This window comes from Ochotona curzoniae, unplaced genomic scaffold, assembly GCF_017591425.1.
Source record: "Ochotona curzoniae isolate NIBS_2020 unplaced genomic scaffold, NIBS_Ocur_1.0 contig_2308, whole genome shotgun sequence".
NCBI classification, from domain to species: domain Eukaryota; kingdom Metazoa; phylum Chordata; class Mammalia; order Lagomorpha; family Ochotonidae; genus Ochotona; species Ochotona curzoniae.
In genome coordinates, this window is record NW_024465413.1 from 116,456 (window position 1) to 135,995 (window position 19,540).

The window sequence follows — 19,540 nt, forward strand, 5'->3', positions numbered from 1 at the left end:
CGACCTGAAAACAGTTAGAAACAGCATCAGGTTAGAATGAACAAGATAAAGAGAAAAAAATAAAAACACTTTCACAAAATAGTTATACAAGGAACTCTACTCAAAATATAAAGGATACATATCAAAACCAATTGCCATTCTTACTGCATTGTGGAAAGCTCTGTCTGCTCTCAGACATGAAGCAAACCAAGGACGCCATCATTTGCCAAACTGACAGGGAGGAGAAAGAAACAAATACATGGCACAGTAAAGAAAAAGAGGAAGTCAAAGTAGGCATGGGTGCAGATGACATGATGCTCCCAATGGAACAACCCGGAGGTAAATGTCATCATTGCCCTCCCTCACATCTGCAAACCATGCGAACCATTACCACTGCCACGTGTTCCTCCATCCCTTACCCCACTCTCAGGCATCCCAACTGGTCAGCTTTTCCTTCACCCCACACATCCAAGCAGGCAGCTCTCACAGTTCTAGCAACACCCTAACCTTCTTAGCCAGGAAGGAAAAACAAACAAAACCACTGCCTTCCCTGGCCTACATCTTTCTGAAAGGCCTGATGCTATTGAAACACATTTCTTATAAAGTTCTTAATGTCTGCTTTCCTTTAAAGAGCTGGTTGGCTTCTATGTCCTCAAGAACACAGGGCATGAATGGCAACCCATAGTTTCTCCCAAACCACATGCTCATTGCTCATGTGTACATGTGATTTTTTTTTTTTAAGGATTTAGTTCTTTTTGCTGGAAAGGCAGATTGAAACAAACAAGCAGAGACAGAGAAAGATCTTCAATCTGACAATTCACTGCCCAAATGTGTGCAATGACTAGTAGCTGAGGTGACTGATTGTCACTAGCCTGGAGCCTTTTCTAAGTCTTTCACATGGGTGAAGGATCCCTAGGCTTTGGGCTGTCCTGGCCTTCTTAACCAAACTACAAATAGGAGCTAGATGTGATATTGCAAACACAATGCAAACTGGTAGTCAGATGGGCTCTTGGTGCATCTGAGGTGAGGTTTTATGCTAGGGCACTCACACCTGGACATGTGATTTGTGACCATACCATGCTGACACCCGACATTTGAAACTTTGGGGTGCTTTCCAAACAATAGAAGGAGTGAGAAATTCAATACAAGATCCAAAATATGCCTGCTATTTTGGCCCACTCAATGACATCCCCTATGAGTCTTTTAGGAGACACTTCTGCTTCAATACCAACACCCTCTCTCTAACACTGCAGGAAACAGTTTTCAAAGGGCCCAGTACTTTTGACCATGCCTTTCAGTTTACAGGCTCAGAACAAACTCCAGAATCCCACTTTCTGCCAGCATGTTACATACCTGTTGTGTAACTCACCAGACACAAACAGAACATGTTGTGATGCCTTTCTCTCACACAGATTCCTGCATGAGTGTTCCTTCATGTGTGTGCACTTGTATACATTGTTCACCCTTGATCTCTGCCACCCTGCTTCCACATAACTAACCTACACATTCAAAAGAGATAAACATAAATTATACAGAGGAACACTTATTTTGCTGTATATGAGATACTTCAAGAGTTGGCCAGAAGGATTTTTATTTTCCCCATTCCTCACACTATACCAGAGCCTCCAAGCCAACCAATAGACTATGGACACTGGACTTCTGCTGACTTTTAACTCGCTATAAACCCAGGTTGCCACATGATGCTGGCACAATGCAAGTAATCAGGCTAATGAAAGTTATTTCAACATCAGGGCTCCACAAGCATGGTGATGAATTCATTGAGTCCAAGGCATATGTGTCTTATGATCATATGTGTGTCACCATCCATCCTCACCCCTCAGCTTGAGGGGAGTCAATCTAACCTAAAATTATGAAAGCTGTGTGGCATCCCAACATGCAGAGCACAGCAGCAATTTCCTGCTTCCCATCCAGCCTGGCACAGTGAGGACATGCTCATCAAAACCCCAAGATCACTAACAGTCGCGTTTGCACAAACCTTAACCACCTTGTACTCATGTTATTAACACATGAACAACCAACCACTGTGAGCACCATCTGAGCCAAAGGAATCTCCTCTGGACAGCATGTCGTTCAAGCTCTGTGTCATTTTACACTCACACAGTGTGTTCCCAGTGGCTGTGGAGACAGCAGGCCCTTCCCCATTTCCCAGGGGTGGGGACTGAGGGGTGTGAAGGGGCACCACCGTCAGAAACCAGGCACGCCCACAGGCTGGCAATGAGGGACGTCTCATTCTCTGTGTGGGCCACTGGGAATTTCAGTTGTCTTCTTCTTCCTCCTCCTCCTCCTCCTCCTCCTCATCTTGCTCCACCTCCTGCACAGACCTGGGTCAAGACACAAAGGCAGGGCAGGGTCTCGTGTAGCTCCCGCAAACCCCAACTGTGCTCGTGCTGCCACGGTAGCCGGGCGGGTTACACAGCATGCTTTGCAACCCCGTGCCTCTGCTGCCATGTCCAGCACAGTCGCACTGCGGCCCACTGTGCTCCTGGCAGATGCCACCGTGGTGCAGACACTTGTGCTCCTGCTCCCACTGCCCTCCACACTGGCACCTGGATCCCAACCAAGCCTGAATACCCGCCAACCACACCAGACCCAGCACACATCCCAGTGTGTCTGTCTGCAAGGCAGACAGCCCATGCTTTGACAATGCTCCCGGGCGTGGTGGGGTGCTGGTGGCAGGGGTCAAACGCACTGGCACCAGAGTGCAGCCCTTGGTGTCAGGCAGAGGCAGAAGTGGGCGAGGGCTGGATGCCTGGCTGCAAGAGGGTGGACCCGCCAGCTGTTACGGCAAAGGGGAAGGATTTGCAGCATTCAAGCCTCCCACCTGTGCCATACAGGTGCAGGGGGCCCCTGCGGGGCTCGGGTGAGGGCACGTCCCCTGCCTGGAGGAGGCCTGCTGCCATACTGCTCCCGGCTTCCCAGCCTCCCAGCCGAGGGAACGCTCATGCTCCAGTCCCTGGTCTACGCACCCCACTTCTGGCACGGTTCCCGTGAAGCTGACATCCTCCCTGGGATAGTACAGCAGGGGATTGAGCCACAGGTCCTCGCAGATGATCTGGGTGGAGGGTGGGAGAGGAGCTCAGGCCAGCCTAGAGGTGCTAAGCTCACCTGAGCCTCCCGGCAGGCACCTTGCCCACTGTACTCGTACAGCAGCAGAGCAGCAGCCCACCTCACCGGCACTGGGCCTGTGGTCCTCGCCAACCTCTGGCGGCCAGCTTCCTGAGGCCAGCAAAAGGCTCCAGAGTCGAGTGAGCTGATGCCCATGAAGGGAGGCCTCACCTTGGCAATGCTGTTGGTGCCCGGGACAGCATGGTTCGTCAGCCAATCCAAGAAGCTGGGTGGGCAGGAGCCCGGGCTGTAGCCGGGTGGATCACCGTCACAATCACAGAACCACTGGATGGTGCTGGAACGTGCAGCCCTGTATCCTGCGGGAATGGGATCTGTACAAGGACCCATGGCTGGGCAGGAACCCCACCGAATCGCCTCCACCATCTAGGCTTCCCTACCACGCACGCTCCGACAGTAATCCTTGCAGATCTCGTCATTGCGGAAGTAGGGGTTCTGCCGGAAGCAAAAGCGTATCCTGCACTGCCCCTGGCCACAGCTGAGCTCCTTGACCTGCCAAAGGGAGCACGGTGAGCCCACTGTGCCCAGAGGCACATCCCGCCCCGTCTCCACATCCCCGGCCACACTCTCTTGCTTCCTCCCAGCAAACATCCAGCCCCGGGACCCACTCTCACCACCACCCAACCCCTGCACCAGCAACAACACACACCCGCGGGTCCCCACCTCCAAGCCAATCACGTAGCTCAGCACATCTTCATCCTGCTCATTGATGACGCTCCTCAGCTCGGGGTGGTGTGTAATCCGCTTGGGGTCAAGGAGACACCCGTGGCACTAGTGAACATGCAGCCTGCAGCATGAGTCACACTGCCTTCCCTTCCACAGCCCCGTGTGCTGCCCAACAGGCTGGACCTCAGCTCACCAGGCCTCTGATTCCAGACCTCGCCTCCCTCGAGCTACAGCACCAGCAGCCATGCTCAGGATTACAGGGGTTCCACTGCGGACAACCCCGATGCTCTGCTCTGGGCCGCAGCCTGAACTTGCACTTGCCAGGAGCTGCTCTGCTGCTACCACCTCAACTTCCAGTCCGGCAGCAGTGTGCCTCTGGCTGTACCACACCACTGGATCCTCAGCAGAACATTGCCACATTCCCTTCCCCAGGCCTGGCTAACCACAGCCCTGCACACAGTTTGTGGGTTGGATCCGGCAGGTCTGCCTCAGCTCTCCTGGACCTGTGAGCAAGACCTACTCGTGTGCTGCCCGAGCTGAGTGCAGCTGAGGCTAGCCGAGACCACCTGTGGTGCAGGCTGCTCAGCCCCACACCATGCACAGCCCAACACCCAAGCCATTCAGTCTGAGGGCTGGCTTTCCCCGGGGTGGTTAGTGCCTGGCTTCTGGCTCCCTGCCACAGTGGAGGTGACTCATCCAGTCAGGGCCTTGGCCAGAGCTAAGACTCTCGAGGACTCTGCTGCCCTCCTGCCAACTGCCACACTTTCCCAACACTCCCATCACACACGCACACACACACACACACACACACACACACACACACACACACACACAGCCCGCACACACACAGCCCGCACACTCTGTCAGACTCTCTGTGTCACACACAACCCACCACCCCTGCCCTCCTCTGCCAGCAGGGCCGGCCTGGCACAGCCCCCTGCCCCAGCCAACCCCAACCCCCAGCCCGCCGGGCCCAGCCACACGGCCAACCTGAGCTGGCCGGCAGGAAGGATACGGCTTTGTGCCAGAAAGCCGGGATGGCCCTGAGGATGGCCTTTCTGCGCAGCAGGTACGGCCTGAGCCTCGTCGCCAGCTCGGCCTGCAGCTGCAGAAAAGCCCGCTGGCTCCCTGCACTCAGGGATCTGTGCCGCTCTTCCAGCCACTGCAGCCGCTGCAGCGGGGAGCCCAGACACCCAGGGCCCTGGCCACGCAGGGCCATGAGGCCCTGCACCTGAGCAGCTGGGGAGGGGCCGGCGCGCACGGCCTGTGTGCCTGCCAGGCCCGGGAGCAGCACTGGCTTGCCGCCCAGACCATCCGCCAGGCCCGGGACCAGACCCGCTTGCCTGGCCCCTGCTGGGGCTCGGGACTGGGCCAAGGGCGCAGGCGCCACCGCAGGCGCAGGCGCCGCCACAGGAGCAGGCGCCGCCACAGGAGCAGCAGCAGGCGCACTCGGGCAGCCAGCGCCCCCTTGTGTTCCCCAGAGCACCAGGCGCCCTGCACTCACCAGCGCCAGCAGCCAGCCATGCTGCTGACCTGGCCTTCATGGCGCCCACTGCAGCTGGGGATGCAGTTACAGGGCAGTGGCCTGGCCAGAGTGCCTGTGGCACCTGCGCGCTCCTGCTCTCCATAGCTCACCCCTCCCAAATGCAGCTGTAGCCCACGAGGCCAGCCATGCCTGGACAACTCTCTCTCAATCCTTCCTCCCTCTTGTGCCCTTGACCCCAGAGCTGGCCAGCTCCACTCCCTAGTCAGGTGCCAGGCTGTGATGGGATGCAGCAGCACTGCCAAGAGCCCAAATATTGTGGGGCCTGCACCCAGAAAGGCCACCTGTAGGCCAGGAGGCTAGGGAAGCTGGGCCTGAGACAGAACGACGGGAGTCGGGGGCCGGGGGAGGGAGCAAGCGAGTGGAGAATGTGAGGGCTTGTTGTGTGGAGGCACAGATAGCGTGGGCATGGACGGCAGCGTTGGGCCACCCAAGACCGAAGCCTGCACTGGGAGAGTGGCTGGCAAACCGGCATGCACGAGAGAGAAGGGTCTGCAGAAGGCAGGGGCCGGGGCCACGGGGTCTGGGGAAAGTGGGGCAGAGGAGGCTGTGGGGGCAAGGGGAGGGCAGGAGAACATCTTCTCTTGGAGTGCCTGAGGTCGAGACAACGAGGATATGCCGTGCACCCCTGGTGGCATGCCACCCACCAACGGAGCCCAGGCCTGTTGTGTGGCAGCTGCCCACACATGGTCCCGTGTCGTGGCCCGTGTGCACCCCTGGGTGGCCAAGGGCCTCCCGATGCCAGCCCGCTGGCCTCTGCTAAAGCCTGCCTGGCACTTTGCCCACACAACCTGCCCCGGTTCCTTGCTGCTCTTGCTGCTGCCTAGAGCACACTAGGGCAGGGTCCAGGGGTGGCAGTGCTGGGCAGAGACGACACCCCGGCTAGGCAGCAGCATGCCCTTCCTAAACTCAGGCCAATGGCCAGCATTCTGCCTGCCATTATTTCGGTCTGGTCTTTCCCGAAAGAACCAGAGGCCATCCGTGAGCGCCTGCAAGAGGAGTATGCTATGGCGGCACTTGGGCCGGCGGTCTTCCACGCCTAGGCCTGACACAGCGTCCCCTGAATCTCTCAAGTCACTCTGGCCTTGCTGGTCGCTGGGTAGGGACACTGGGCACATGCACACCACAGGCAGTTCTCCGGTGGGGCCAGAGATTCCCACGGGGCGGGTCCCACTCCCAGACAGCGGCAGCAGGCGGACCAGACCCTCTTGTTGGGCCTAGTGGCCACCGCAGCCACTAGGTGGGCTCTGCTTTGCCTGTACCACTTCCCTGCTGCCCCAGGCCGGTCCAGGGGGTGTCACGGTGCTGACCGTCCAGCCGGGCTTGCTGTATACCTGCAAAGTCTGGGTGCACCTGGGATTCGTCTGTGTGGAGCACAGGTCCCCAGTGGGCCAGCCCCATGGACGCCAATGCTGAAATGCAGTCCGAGGCCTTCCCATGGAGGCAGCTCCAGTACTTCCAGACCTAGGCCCGGCTCCTTGTCACCTGTGAGACACAGTGACGCATCCCCAACACATTCCCATAAGGCACCCTGTGGGAACCATGGTCAGAACACGTTCAGGAATGCTGGGCCACCCGGGAGGCATGGATGGCATATTTGCCACGTTCCATGCTTCACGGGGAGCTGCCCCAGCTGCCCAGAGAGCGCCCTGGACCCACACATGCCCTGCGCGCCAGCCAACACACGGGCTGAACACATGTCCCCAGTGAGGCAGGCTTCCTCTCACATTGAAAGCGGCAAGCTCCCTGGCTTGCTGCCTCAGTGGCTTCCCTTTTGGGATTTCAGGGTGTCGCAGCCATTGAGCCCCACACACATGCCGCCACACCCACCCGCCCTGTGTGTGTGGCACGGCCCCTCCTCACCCCTGGGCTTGAGGGGAGCCATTCTACCTTACCATTGTGGAAGCCGTGACTGCTCCACCCATGACCAGCACAGGAGCACTGCCTGGGTCCCAGCCGGCCTGCCACAGAGAGGGCCTGCCACAGAGAGCGCTGTGACCACCCAGGGCTGCTGCTGCTATTGCAGGCACAACCCCTAACCACACCTTGCACACACGTGCACCTCACAACCACTGTGAGCACCACCCGAGCCAAAGGAATCTCCTCTGGACAGCATGTCGTTCAAGCTCTGTGTCATTTTACACTCACACAGTGTGTTCCCAGTGGCTGTGGAGACAGCAGGCCCTTCCCCATTTCCCAGGGGTGGGGACTGAGGGGTGTGAAGGGGCACCACCGTCAGAAACCAGGCACGCCCACAGGCTGGCAATGAGGGACGTCTCATTCTCTGTGTGGGCCACTGGGAATTTCAGTTGTCTTCTTCTTCCTCCTCCTCCTCCTCCTCCTCCTCATCTTGCTCCACCTCCTGCACAGACCTGGGTCAAGACACAAAGGCAGGGCAGGGTCTCGTGTAGCTCCCGCAAACCCCAACTGTGCTCGTGCTGCCACGGTAGCCGGGCGGGTTACACAGCATGCTTTGCAACCCCGTGCCTCTGCTGCCATGTCCAGCACAGTCGCACTGCGGCCCACTGTGCTCCTGGCAGATGCCACCGTGGTGCAGACACTTGTGCTCCTGCTCCCACTGCCCTCCACACTGGCACCTGGATCCCAACCAAGCCTGAATACCCGCCAACCACACCAGACCCAGCACACATCCCAGTGTGTCTGTCTGCAAGGCAGACAGCCCATGCTTTGACAATGCTCCCGGGCGTGGTGGGGTGCTGGTGGCAGGGGTCAAACGCACTGGCACCAGAGTGCAGCCCTTGGTGTCAGGCAGAGGCAGAAGTGGGCGAGGGCTGGATGCCTGGCTGCAAGAGGGTGGACCCGCCAGCTGTTACGGCAAAGGGGAAGGATTTGCAGCATTCAAGCCTCCCACCTGTGCCATACAGGTGCAGGGGGCCCCTGCGGGGCTCGGGTGAGGGCACGTCCCCTGCCTGGAGGAGGCCTGCTGCCATACTGCTCCCGGCTTCCCAGCCTCCCAGCCGAGGGAACGCTCATGCTCCAGTCCCTGGTCTACGCACCCCACTTCTGGCACGGTTCCCGTGAAGCTGACATCCTCCCTGGGATAGTACAGCAGGGGATTGAGCCACAGGTCCTCGCAGATGATCTGGGTGGAGGGTGGGAGAGGAGCTCAGGCCAGCCTAGAGGTGCTAAGCTCACCTGAGCCTCCCGGCAGGCACCTTGCCCACTGTACTCGTACAGCAGCAGAGCAGCAGCCCACCTCACCGGCACTGGGCCTGTGGTCCTCGCCAGCCTCTGGCGGCCAGCTTCCTGAGGCCAGCAAAAGGCTCCAGAGTCGAGTGAGCTGATGCCCATGAAGGGAGGCCTCACCTTGGCAATGCTGTTGGTGCCCGGGACAGCATGGTTCGTCAGCCAATCCAAGAAGCTGGGTGGGCAGGAGCCCGGGCTGTAGCCGGGTGGATCACCGTCACAATCACAGAACCACTGGATGGTGCTGGAACGTGCAGCCCTGTATCCTGCGGGAATGGGATCTGTACAAGGACCCATGGCTGGGCAGGAACCCCACCGAATCGCCTCCACCATCTACGGCTTCCCTACCACGCACGCTCCGACAGTAATCCTTGCAGATCTCGTCATTGCGGAAGTAGGGGTGAGTTGCAGATCCCTCCAGGGGGCATGAGCAGCAGGTCTTCACTCCTGAATTGCTACACAGGCAGTAACATCTACCTGCCTAAGTTTGGCATTGATATTGATGTGATAGGATTATCTAGGCTCTATAACTCATTGATATGGTGTAAGTCAAGTGGGGTCATATATCTCATATATATATATACTCAGTCATATATATATGACTGAGGCAGTCTTGAGAGTTTCTGAGAGTTGTTGCAATATGCTGAGGTTCTTGCTGGTGTGCATGTTGGACAAATATGTGGTGAGCAGAATGGGCTGGGTCATAGCACTCAATGGTTTGCATGGGGGATGAGCCTGGCACAGAACAAATCAGGCAATTGCAAAGCCTATGCACTGATATGTGGAACTGACATAGCCTGACTCCATAATGCCTGGTACGCACAATAATCATGTCTGGGTCACCTCTGGCAACACGAAAGAAACACGCACATGCACACATGCACACACACACACCAAGAACATTGGAACAAAAACTCCTAAGCATGGGGAAATCACAAGATCTGCTTCTGATCATGAAACGCATGTGTTAAACCTGGACCTTCTCGGTTTCTGTGTCCTGTAAAGTAGACACCATGCTTAACAGCACAAGGCCGATAGTAGATATCATTGATGCTTACCAAGATGTCTAATAAGACAGCAGATGAGGGAAGGAAGAACAAACTGAACAACTCTCCTGGCCAAGTTTGACATCAAGTGTCTGGGCCACATGGTGCCTGTAAGCTGGATTATGTCAGTCAAAGAGCCCTGAAGAATTTCCTCAACCTTGGATCAATGAAATCAACAGTATCCCAGAACTGTGGAAAATATTTAGGCAGTACCCTTGGAACATGCTCCATATCAGGGACTCTAGGATGACATCCAGGGACAAACACAGCAACATAAATACTCATGTGCTTCAGCCAAAAGGAACAGGCTTCTCCCACCTTCCCCCTAGATACAAGAATGAAAAAAAAAAAAAAAATGGAAACAACTGGATCATGCACTTTTCCTTATTGGTCAACCCTTCCCACCTGATCTGTGTCTGCATGAGCATGTATGTATGCCTTTCCCATTGCTAAGCATCTTCAGAAACCTTTAAATGCTGAAAAAAGAAAAAAAGAAGATCCAACATGAAAATTATCACGTTTTCTGACCAGAATCAAAAATACAAGAAATGAGGAACAGACATACACAGTTCAAGGTATTTATTGCTTCCTCAATGCTATACTGAGTTAATATAGCTGTGTACAAGTATCTTCATCACCTCTGCATTTTCTTTCAAAAGTTTGTTGTCTGAGACAATCATGCATATTCTTCTTTAGAGTATTTTTTAGATGAATACATTTCCAACACATTTAATCCAAAATCTTGAAGTCCTCTGAAAGAAACAAATACATAAGGACAAGTGTTTTCCCAAAATACTAAACTTGTTTCACCTGCTCAAGGGTATGCATAAGAAGTTCTGCTGTCCTCATGTGAGAGCACTGTACATTACAGCTCCCACCATAGATCATATCACTATCTGTATTAACCCAGAGATTTAACTCCCCAAAATAAAACAGACAAACGCTATAAAAATCTAAATTCAACAGACACTCCTAAGGGGCAGGTCATGGCTATTTGCAGAAACATGGACAAACAGAGTATGCTGAAACAAAAATACAACTTGATGCTATGGGGATGATAGACTGGGTGGCCTGGTAAGCATGAACGCAGCAAAGTGAAGCTAAACAGCCATATTCAGCCCTATTACCTAGTTTATCACTGTGTGTGATTGTCCTCAGATACTGGCTATCTTTATCAAATGTATGCAGTAACTGTTTCAAAATAATAGAGAAGACGGTGAAATGAGGACATGGATGGCCCTGGAGGTCCTGTGTATGTCAAAACCTTTTTTCCTCTAATTTCAGCTGCTCTCCAGGACAAATGACTATATGTCCAAAGACAAGCTCTTCAGCTCCAACTCCTGGACTACTCACCAGCCTTCTCAATGCTGCCTCCAGAATTCTGGGACCCATAGTAGTATGGTAAGGGATTGAGCCAAATGTCCTTGCAGATGATCTGGAAGGGACAGGAACAAGTTAGTGTACTGCAGGTTTCCATTTCTTGTTAGTCCAGGAATTCACCAAAATGACTATGTATGACTATGAGCACCCACCTCAGCAATCCTAGTAGAACCCACAAAGGTATGGTCTGCAAGCCAGTTGAAGATGCTGAGACTGTTATTATAATGTCTGATGCTGCGGGCCTCATGTCTGTAATTGTGGAGCCACTTAACAGGAGTGGAATGATATGCTGCATATCCTGCAGGAAGAAAAAACAGGAGAGGGTGAGATCACACTGGCATGACTTGAACCTCATGTCCAACACTTAGTCCTTGAGAAACTTCTCACCATGGCTGTTGGTCAGATATTCCTTAACAATCACTTTATTAGAGAAGTAGGGGTTGATCCCAAAGAATAACATGATCTTGTGGCATTCACTGGGATTCTCCAATTTTTCCACCTGCACAGATAAAGCCAGAATGCTAATTTTTCACCTTAATTTCGTAGTCATGATTTCCCATGAACAATTACATCACAGTGTCTTTTAGGCACACCACCGGAAGATCCCGGAACTCACCTGTAAGTTGATCATGTAGCTAAGGATGTCTTCATCTTTGTCACGGACCATGGCTGACATCTGTGGATGATTCACAAACTGCCTATGTCAAGGTACATAAACAGTTTAAAAAGCTTTTTGAATGGAAACATTGTCTGGGAGTGCATTAGTGTTTTAGTCTGTAGAGAATTCTTTGCACCATTCTGTGACCCTCAGGTGGATTTAGCTAAAACTTCGAGTGCCTCACCAGTCAACATGGCATACCAGTCCTCTTTAGCACAGTGCTCTCTTGTGAAGAGAACGGAAATTTCATTATATCTGGGATTTTAAAAACTACATTTCCACAGGGCTAACGCTACAAACAACTAAAACTCTCCATTGTAAAAACCAGATAAAAGGATACAACTTTGGCCCAGAAGCCAGGCATTTCCTGAATGATCATCGCTCTGCGTTCATGGAGAACCTTGCGCCTCAGCATCATATTTTTTCTTAGCCGTTCATGGGCCCGAGCTGCTTCACGGTTGACAGGCTGCATGTCGATTTGCAGTGCTGCCAGTTGCTCCAGAACAGGTTGGAGGGCCCTTGACCCAAATGCCGGTGGGGCCTGCTGGTTCTCATGCCGCCTTTCCTGGTGGGCAACACAGACTGCTAGGAGCTCCTGCTCCTCTCCTCCTCCTCTGCTCACCTCCCTCCAGCACGCTCCTCCCACCTCCTGCTCAGCCACTACCCCAGCACCTTCAAAGTACACAGCAGCCATGTTGATGCTGCTGCCGCCCAGCAGGGCCGGACTCTCTCCCTCAGCTCACAGACCTCACTTTCCTGGGGTTCTCCTCAGAACGGACACAGGGCCCCTTTTCCCAGCAATGGACACAAACCGCCTGGCACCTGACGGCAGTGGTAACTGCGCAGGCCCTGCCGCCTTTCCTGCGAGGAGGCTCCATGTAGGGCCTCTTTCCTAAAGCCCCTCTTGGCCCTTCTACCCGCCCCGCACCACAGCCATACTCCACCTCAGTGGATTCTGGGCCCGGGTCTGCAGCTGTTGCCATCCTGAAAGGAGCGTGTGGGGAATGTCCCGACTTCTCCCTGCCTGAACACTGCCCGGGTCACCCCAGGGCCCCGCACTGTCTCCCGGAAGTGGCGACAGGCCAACGCCAGGCGCATGCGCAGAGATCTCGGCGTTGACGCGGGGCGGGGCGACGCAGTGCGTGGAGTGGACCCCCGACCCACCCCCAGCGTGCTGAGCTCTCCCGGGAAGTGCGGTGTGCGAACAGGAAAGCGAGTGTGTCAACCTGAGCCTGGCCCCAGGCTCCCTGTGCACAGGGAGGGGAGCCTTTGCGGGGTGTGCCCAGCTCAGCCTTGTACCAGGGATGCAGGGTGCGGGTGAAGGGGGCAGACAGCAGCCCTCCTGTCTGACACGGGCTGCCTGGGTTCAGCCCTGCTGCTGGGCCATGTTTCTGGTGCAGGCATGCTGAGGCAGCCATTGTGGGTCAGCTGGAAGAAAAGCATGTGGAAGGACACGTGCCCAGAGTGGGCTAATATACGATTGCTCTGGTGGTGGGTCCTGGGTGGCTTTGGTGGGCTCCCTGCCCCACCATGCTGTGGGTTGCTGGATCCCCTGTCCTTAAGATCTCTATTTGGATTACTGGGCCTGTGGTGCAGACAAGTTCTTTGGGAATGTGGGATTCTTGCCGCCTTCCCGGCCTGGTCTTCACATTGCAGGCAACTCAATGTTAACAGAGTTGCCAAGCTCGAGGTTTTCTTTTCTTCCCATTTCTTCCCCCCCGCCCTCTTTACTTTTTAAAGATGTATTTGTTTTTTGTCAGAAATGCAGATAAACAGAAAGGAGGAGAGAGACAGTGAGGAAGGTCTTCCATCTGTAAGGTCACTCACTCCACAAGCTACCACAATGGCTGGGGCTCCGCCTATGCGAAGTCAGGGGCCTCTTGCAGGTCTCCCGCTTACGTGCAGGGCCCAAAAGCTTTCGGCCGTTCTCGATTGCTGTCCCAGGCCACAAGAAGGGAGCTGGATGGGAAGCAGGACTGCCAGGATTAGAATCCGTGCCCATTTAGGATTCTGGCACTTTCAAGGCAAGGACCTTAACAGCTAGGGTATCATGCTGGGCCCCAAGTTCAAGGCTTTCAATCACAGCTTGTGCCGCCGTGATGCTCAAGGAACTTCCATTAACCTGCTTACTTGCATTGGGCAAGCGTCACCTGGCAACCTGAGTTTTCCGCCAGGTAAAAGTTGACTGAAGTCCAGCGTCCATAGTGCATTGTGTGTGGGGGAGGCGGGGGTATAGTGCGAGGAAGGGAGGAGTAAAATTCCTTTTGGCTCACTTTTGGAATGTCGCATATACAGCAAAATAAATGTTCCTCCATATAAATCGTGTTTATCTCTTTTGAGTGTGTAGGTTAATTATGTGGAAGCAGGGCCACAGAGATCAAGGGTGAACAATGTATACAAGTGCACACACATGAAGGAACACTCATGCAGGAATCTGTGTGAGAGAAAGGCATCACAACATGTTTTGCGTGTGTCTGGCCAGTTACTCAACAGGTGACTTTAAGGTGCCTGCTGGCAGAATGTGGAGTTCTGGAGTTCGTCCTGGGCCTCTCAACTGGAAAGCAGGGTCCAAAGCACTGGGCCCTTTGGAGGCTGTTTCCTACTGTGTTAGAGAGAGGGTGGTGGTACTACTGGAGCAGAAGTGTCTCCAAGCAGACTCATAGGGAAAGTCAGTGAGTGGGCCAAAATAGCAGGCATAATTTGGTTCTTGTATTCAGTTTCTCACTCCTACTGTTGCTTGGGAAACAACCCAAGTTTCAAATGTCAGGCGTCGACAGAGGGGTCACAAATCACGTGTCCATGGGGCCGTTCCCTCGCCTGGTGGCTAAATCTTCACCTTGTATTCACCAGGAACACATCCGGCTGCCGGTGCATCCTGGCTGCTCCATTTCACAGCTCAGCTCCCAGCTTGTGGCCTGGGTTCCCAGCCGACCCAGCTCAAAGCCTAGGGATCCTGCACCCATGTGGGAGACCAAGAAGAGGCTGGTGACATTCCGTCAGCTCAGCTCCAGCCATTACGACCACGTGGTAAGTGAATTTACAGATGGAAGATCTTTCTCTGTCTCTCCTCGTCTCTTTGTAAATCTGCCTTTCCAGTATAAAGAAATACATCCTTAAAACATAAATATGTGTCCCGATGAGTACTGACCATGGGGTTTAGAAGAAGTTCTTGATGAGTTGCAGGTGATGCCTTATGTTCTTTTTTTTTTTTTTTTAAGATTATTTATTTTTATTACAAAGTCAGATATACAGAGAGGAGGAGGGACAGAGAGGAAAATCTTCCGGCCGATGAGGGCAACGGTCGGTGCTGTGCTGATCTAAAGCCGGGAACCAGGAACCTGTTCCAGGTCTCCCGCACAGGTGCAGGTCTCAAGACTTGGGCTGTCCTGGACTGCTTTCCCAGGCCACTAGCAGGGAGCTGGATGGGAAGTGGAGCTGCCGGGATTAGAACCGGCGCCCATATGTGATCCTGGCGTGGTCAAGGCAAGGACTTTAGCCACTAGGCCACAACGCCGGGCCCGATGCCTTATGTTCTTGAGGACATAGAAGCCAACCAGCTCTTTAAAGGAAAGCAGACATTAAGAACTTTATAAGAAATGTGTTTCAATAGCATCAGGCCTTTCAGAAAGATGTAGGCCAGGGAAGGCAGTGGTTTTGTTTGTTTTTCCTTCCTGGCTAAGAAGGTTAGGGTGTTGCTAGAACTGTGAGAGCTGCCTGCTTGGATGTGTGGGGTGAAGGAAAAGCTGACCAGTTGGGATGCCTGAGAGTGGGGTAAGGGATGGAGGAACACGTGGCAGTGGTAATGGTTCGCATGGTTTGCAGATGTGAGGGAGGGCAATGATGACATTTACCTCCGGGTTGTTCCATTGGGAGCATCATGTCATCTGCACCCATGCCTACTTTGACTTCCTCTTTTTCTTTACTGTGCCATGTATTTGTTTCTTTCTCCTCCCTGTCAGTTTGGCAAATGATGGCGTCCTTGGTTTGCTTCATGTCTGAGAGCAGACAGAGCTTTCCACAATGCAGTAAGAATGGCAATTGGTTTTGATATGTATCCTTTATATTTTGAGTAGAGTTCTTTGTGTAACTATTTTGTGAAAGTGTTTTTATCTTTTTCTCTTTATCTTGGTGGGGCGTTAATTCTTACATGATGCCTCTTTACAGATGTTTGAATCTGTTCAGTTGGCCTTATGTCTTTGTTTCTCTATCTATCTATCTAACTATCTTTACACTTACTGAGTTAGAAATGGTGAAGCAGCTTTGCCATTGCTGGATGATGGTGATTTGAATACGATGTGTGATTATTTCTGAAGGTTTTGTATTTGATGCCATAATCCATTGTTAGGGAGTTTATGTGCCTGTTCATGGGAAGTATGGCTGTATAGCTTTTGCTATTTCATAGACTTGGTATTGGAATCAAAGTTGTGCTGCCTCAGAAAAGAAGTCAGGCAGAGTTCTGTTCTGCTGACTAGTTACCTATCTACCTTTACTGATGTTCTCTCTTACTTACTTGTCCTTAATAGGAGTAGAGCATGGAAGTCAGCCATTGTTACTCTCCTGGGATATGTCTCTGCCTTTTGATCTGAAAATATGTTGCCGTGTGCTTCAGGATGATATTATTTTAGGTGTGTGTATATTTGGATTCTCTATTGCTGAATTTTAAACTAAGCTGCTTTTTCCTGTCAAAATAGGACATCATGTTTAGCTCTTTTCAATCTGTGTGTACCTTTGTGAAGACTTTTGTGTTGGGATCTTGGAGGGTTATGCAGTTTTTTAACAATCACCTGAATTCAGTCCTCTGGTTAGTCCAACTAGTGCAGTTACATTTAAGGTTCTTTGTGGTGCATTCTCATGGTTGTGTTTATGTGGGTACTTTATCTTCCCTTCACAATTAAAGGAAAATTCCAGTGGATACAACATTTTTGTTATGTTTTTTCTTGTAAGATCCCGAATATACATTCACACTGTAGTTTGACCACACTCTTCTGAGAGGATTACTCCCAATTGAGGTTTATTTTTACTTTTCCATTTCTTACTTACTTCCATTTCTTCCATTTCTTACTGAATGCATACAGTAATGCATTCCTACTGTGTTTGCATCATCTCCTTCTTGTCTTTAGTGTCTGAAAGTTTTACCACTGTGTGCCTTGATAACATGTTCCTTTTTTCAGTTCTGCAGTTATTGAACCTCTGGAATTCTTAGTTCTAGGATTCCTATAATAGCTGGGGAATTGTCCATGATACTGTTGAGTAGATTATCAAATACTTTTTTCTTCACCTTCAGGATTGCCTGTAATATAGTCACCAAATGACATATGTACTTAACCCTTCCTGCAATCTTTGTAAAGATTTATTTGTTTTTGGGCGCCTAAAGTCCTTGCCATGAACGTGACAGGATCCCATATGGGAACCCATATGGAAAGCTCCACTTTCCATCCACCTCCCTTCCTGTGGCCTGGGAAGTCAGTCAAGGATGACCCAAAGCCTTGGGACTCTGCACGCATGTGGGAAACTTGGAGGAAGTTCCTGGCTCCTGGCTGTAGATTGGCACAGCACCGGCCGCTGCGGTGCTTGAGGAGTGAATCATTGGACGGAAGATCTTCTTCTCTGTCTCTCCTCCATTGTGTATATCTGACTTTGTAACAAAATAAATAAATAAATAAATCTTAAAAGAAGCTGGACAAAGATTGATTTATTTCTACTGGAAAGTCAGATATGCAGAGAGAAGTAGAGACAGAGAGGAAGGTCTTCCATCAGCTGACTACCTCCCCAGCAGGCCACAAGGGCCAGAGCTGAGCAGATCCTAAGCCAGTAAGCCAGCAGCCTGGGGCGTCTTCTGGATCTCCTATGTGGGTTCAGCGTCCCATGGCCATGGGCCCATCCTCGACTGCTTTCCCTGGCCACAAGCAGGGAACTGGATGGGAAGCAGAGTTAGAACCTGTGTCCCTATCAGATCCCTGATTGCAATCCAAGCACTTTATCCACGAGGTTATTGCACAAAGCACTTTTGCTGCACGTTTGGCATGACATCGGTATTTCACAATGTTTGTCCCCACTATCGGACATTGTCTTTTGTTTTACTCTTTTCCAACTAGTCTTCTCTTAAAACAATCAACCCTATATTTAATTCACTGACTTGGTGGTCATTCTAAGTCTCTAACCTAGGTATCTTTTTTTGGTCTCTTTTGTTCCTCTTCTCCCTTCCAACTTTCTCTGTCTTCCTCTCTCTGTGTTCTCTCTCTCTTTCGTCATGCCAACCTCACACTGTTCCTGAATAATCAGCAGCTTTTGCTTAAAACACAAGATGGACCTATTAATAAGGAAATATAACATTTAGGTGGGTATATCACCTCAGTTTGAATCTCAGGGATTCTTGACTTTCCAACACTCTGCACTTATGAGCAACAGCCGATTGACAATAGTTGTGTGTGCGTGTGTGCGTGCGTGCGTGCGTGTGTGTGTGTGTGTGTGTGTGATTGAAGCCTCATGTCCAAGAGCCTAAAGCAAGTATTTGCTGGTGAACCTCATAAAGGAAGGCGATGGATACAAGCATTGCAATTAGTGAATATGAGAACCAGGGCTATGGGTGGGCGTGCTGGGTGCGCATCCTGGAGAGGCAGCAGCACCTGCCAGCACCTGTAACAAAATAAATGCAGGATCTGTGAGGCTGAACCAGGTATCAGGATTCATTGATGTGTAAAAAAGTCAAATGTGCTGTAGGATAGCCTGGACCAGTCGGCTGCACTTACCAGCATGTGCAGGTACCAAAGATGGGCTGGGCTTGGAGGGGCTGTTTGGGTGCTGACTAGGCTGCAGCTCCCGTTTTGTGTGTGAGGGCCGGATGTGTGGTGTGCAGGTTTGGGCTGGTCAGGAAGAACCATTAGTTAGTGCACAAGGTGTACCTGGGGACCTTCTTCAACCACCAGCGTGTGTGTAGAATGAACTGTATTGCGTGTGTAGGATGATGCAGGGACTGACTGAGCAGAGCCTTGCACCGACTGGTACACATGGGAATCATGTCTGGGGTCAGCTCTGATCAGTTTTCTTTGAGTAGACCTCACACTTGGACCATGAGACTCAAGATTACAGCCTTAGGTAAAACCACAGGACTTATGTTCTGCTCGTGATATACACAGGTCATAAGTGGGACTCAGTTGATGAAGCCAGTGAAGTAGATGACACACCAAGATGTCCCTAGAGCACATGGCAGATCAACAAGGCTGGATGAGGATGTCTAGTATCATGACAGAGGGTAGAGGGCAGAGCAACCCTCCTGACCTAGCTTTCACCACAAGAATCTGGCCACGTGGAGCCTCCAAGGTGGTCTGTGTCAGTCAATGACCCTTGGAAGGATTTCCTCAACCTTACAGCAATGAAATCAACAGCATCTCAGAACTGCTCAAACCCTTGCTACATGCTCCACATCAGAGATTCTGGGATGACATCTAGCGGCCCCATTCCCTCATCCCTATTTAGGTACTGATGCTCTAAAGCCGCTGGAGACAGTTCTCTCCCTTCTTCTCCCCATTCCTCCCAAACAGACAAAGGAAAAGAAAAGCACAAATGTAAACAATTTTCTCATCCACTTTGCCCTTTTCCTAGACCCTTTCCACCCTAATCAGTGTTCCATATGGCCATAAATCCTGCCTTATTATACTAAACATCATCAAAGACTGCTTCTTAATTTCAAAGAAAAACAAAACAAAACTGAAGTCGATCAGGGTTTCCTCCCTGAATCTGAAAAAAGAACCATGAAACACAAATGTAACAAGTCACAAGATTTATTTTTTCTTCAGCACTATTCTGGGTTAACATACAGAGCTGCGTTCATGTATCGCTAACACTTCTGCATGTTCTTGCATGTGTTCTGTTTGTGAGACAATGATGTCATTCTTCTCCAGAATGCTTTCCAGGTGA

At 51.8% G+C, this 19,540-nt stretch overlaps 2 long non-coding RNA genes across 2 annotated transcripts; both read right to left on the reverse strand.

Moving 5' to 3' along the window:
* Window positions 1–2,086: 2,086 nt before the first annotated feature.
* Window positions 2,087–3,870, reverse strand: LOC121151246. Its single transcript, XR_005883141.1, has 5 exons — window positions 3,787–3,870; window positions 3,504–3,615; window positions 3,277–3,422; window positions 2,967–3,052; window positions 2,087–2,321 (listed from the first exon to the last, which is right to left on the reverse strand). It is a non-coding gene; the product is annotated as an uncharacterized LOC121151246 (long non-coding RNA).
* Window positions 3,871–7,469: 3,599 nt separating this feature from the next.
* On the reverse strand, window positions 7,470–8,938 carry LOC121151247. The gene is made up of 4 exons (XR_005883142.1): window positions 8,888–8,938; window positions 8,660–8,805; window positions 8,350–8,435; window positions 7,470–7,704 (listed from the first exon to the last, which is right to left on the reverse strand). It is a non-coding gene; the product is annotated as an uncharacterized LOC121151247 (long non-coding RNA).
* Window positions 8,939–19,540: the final 10,602 nt, after the last annotated feature.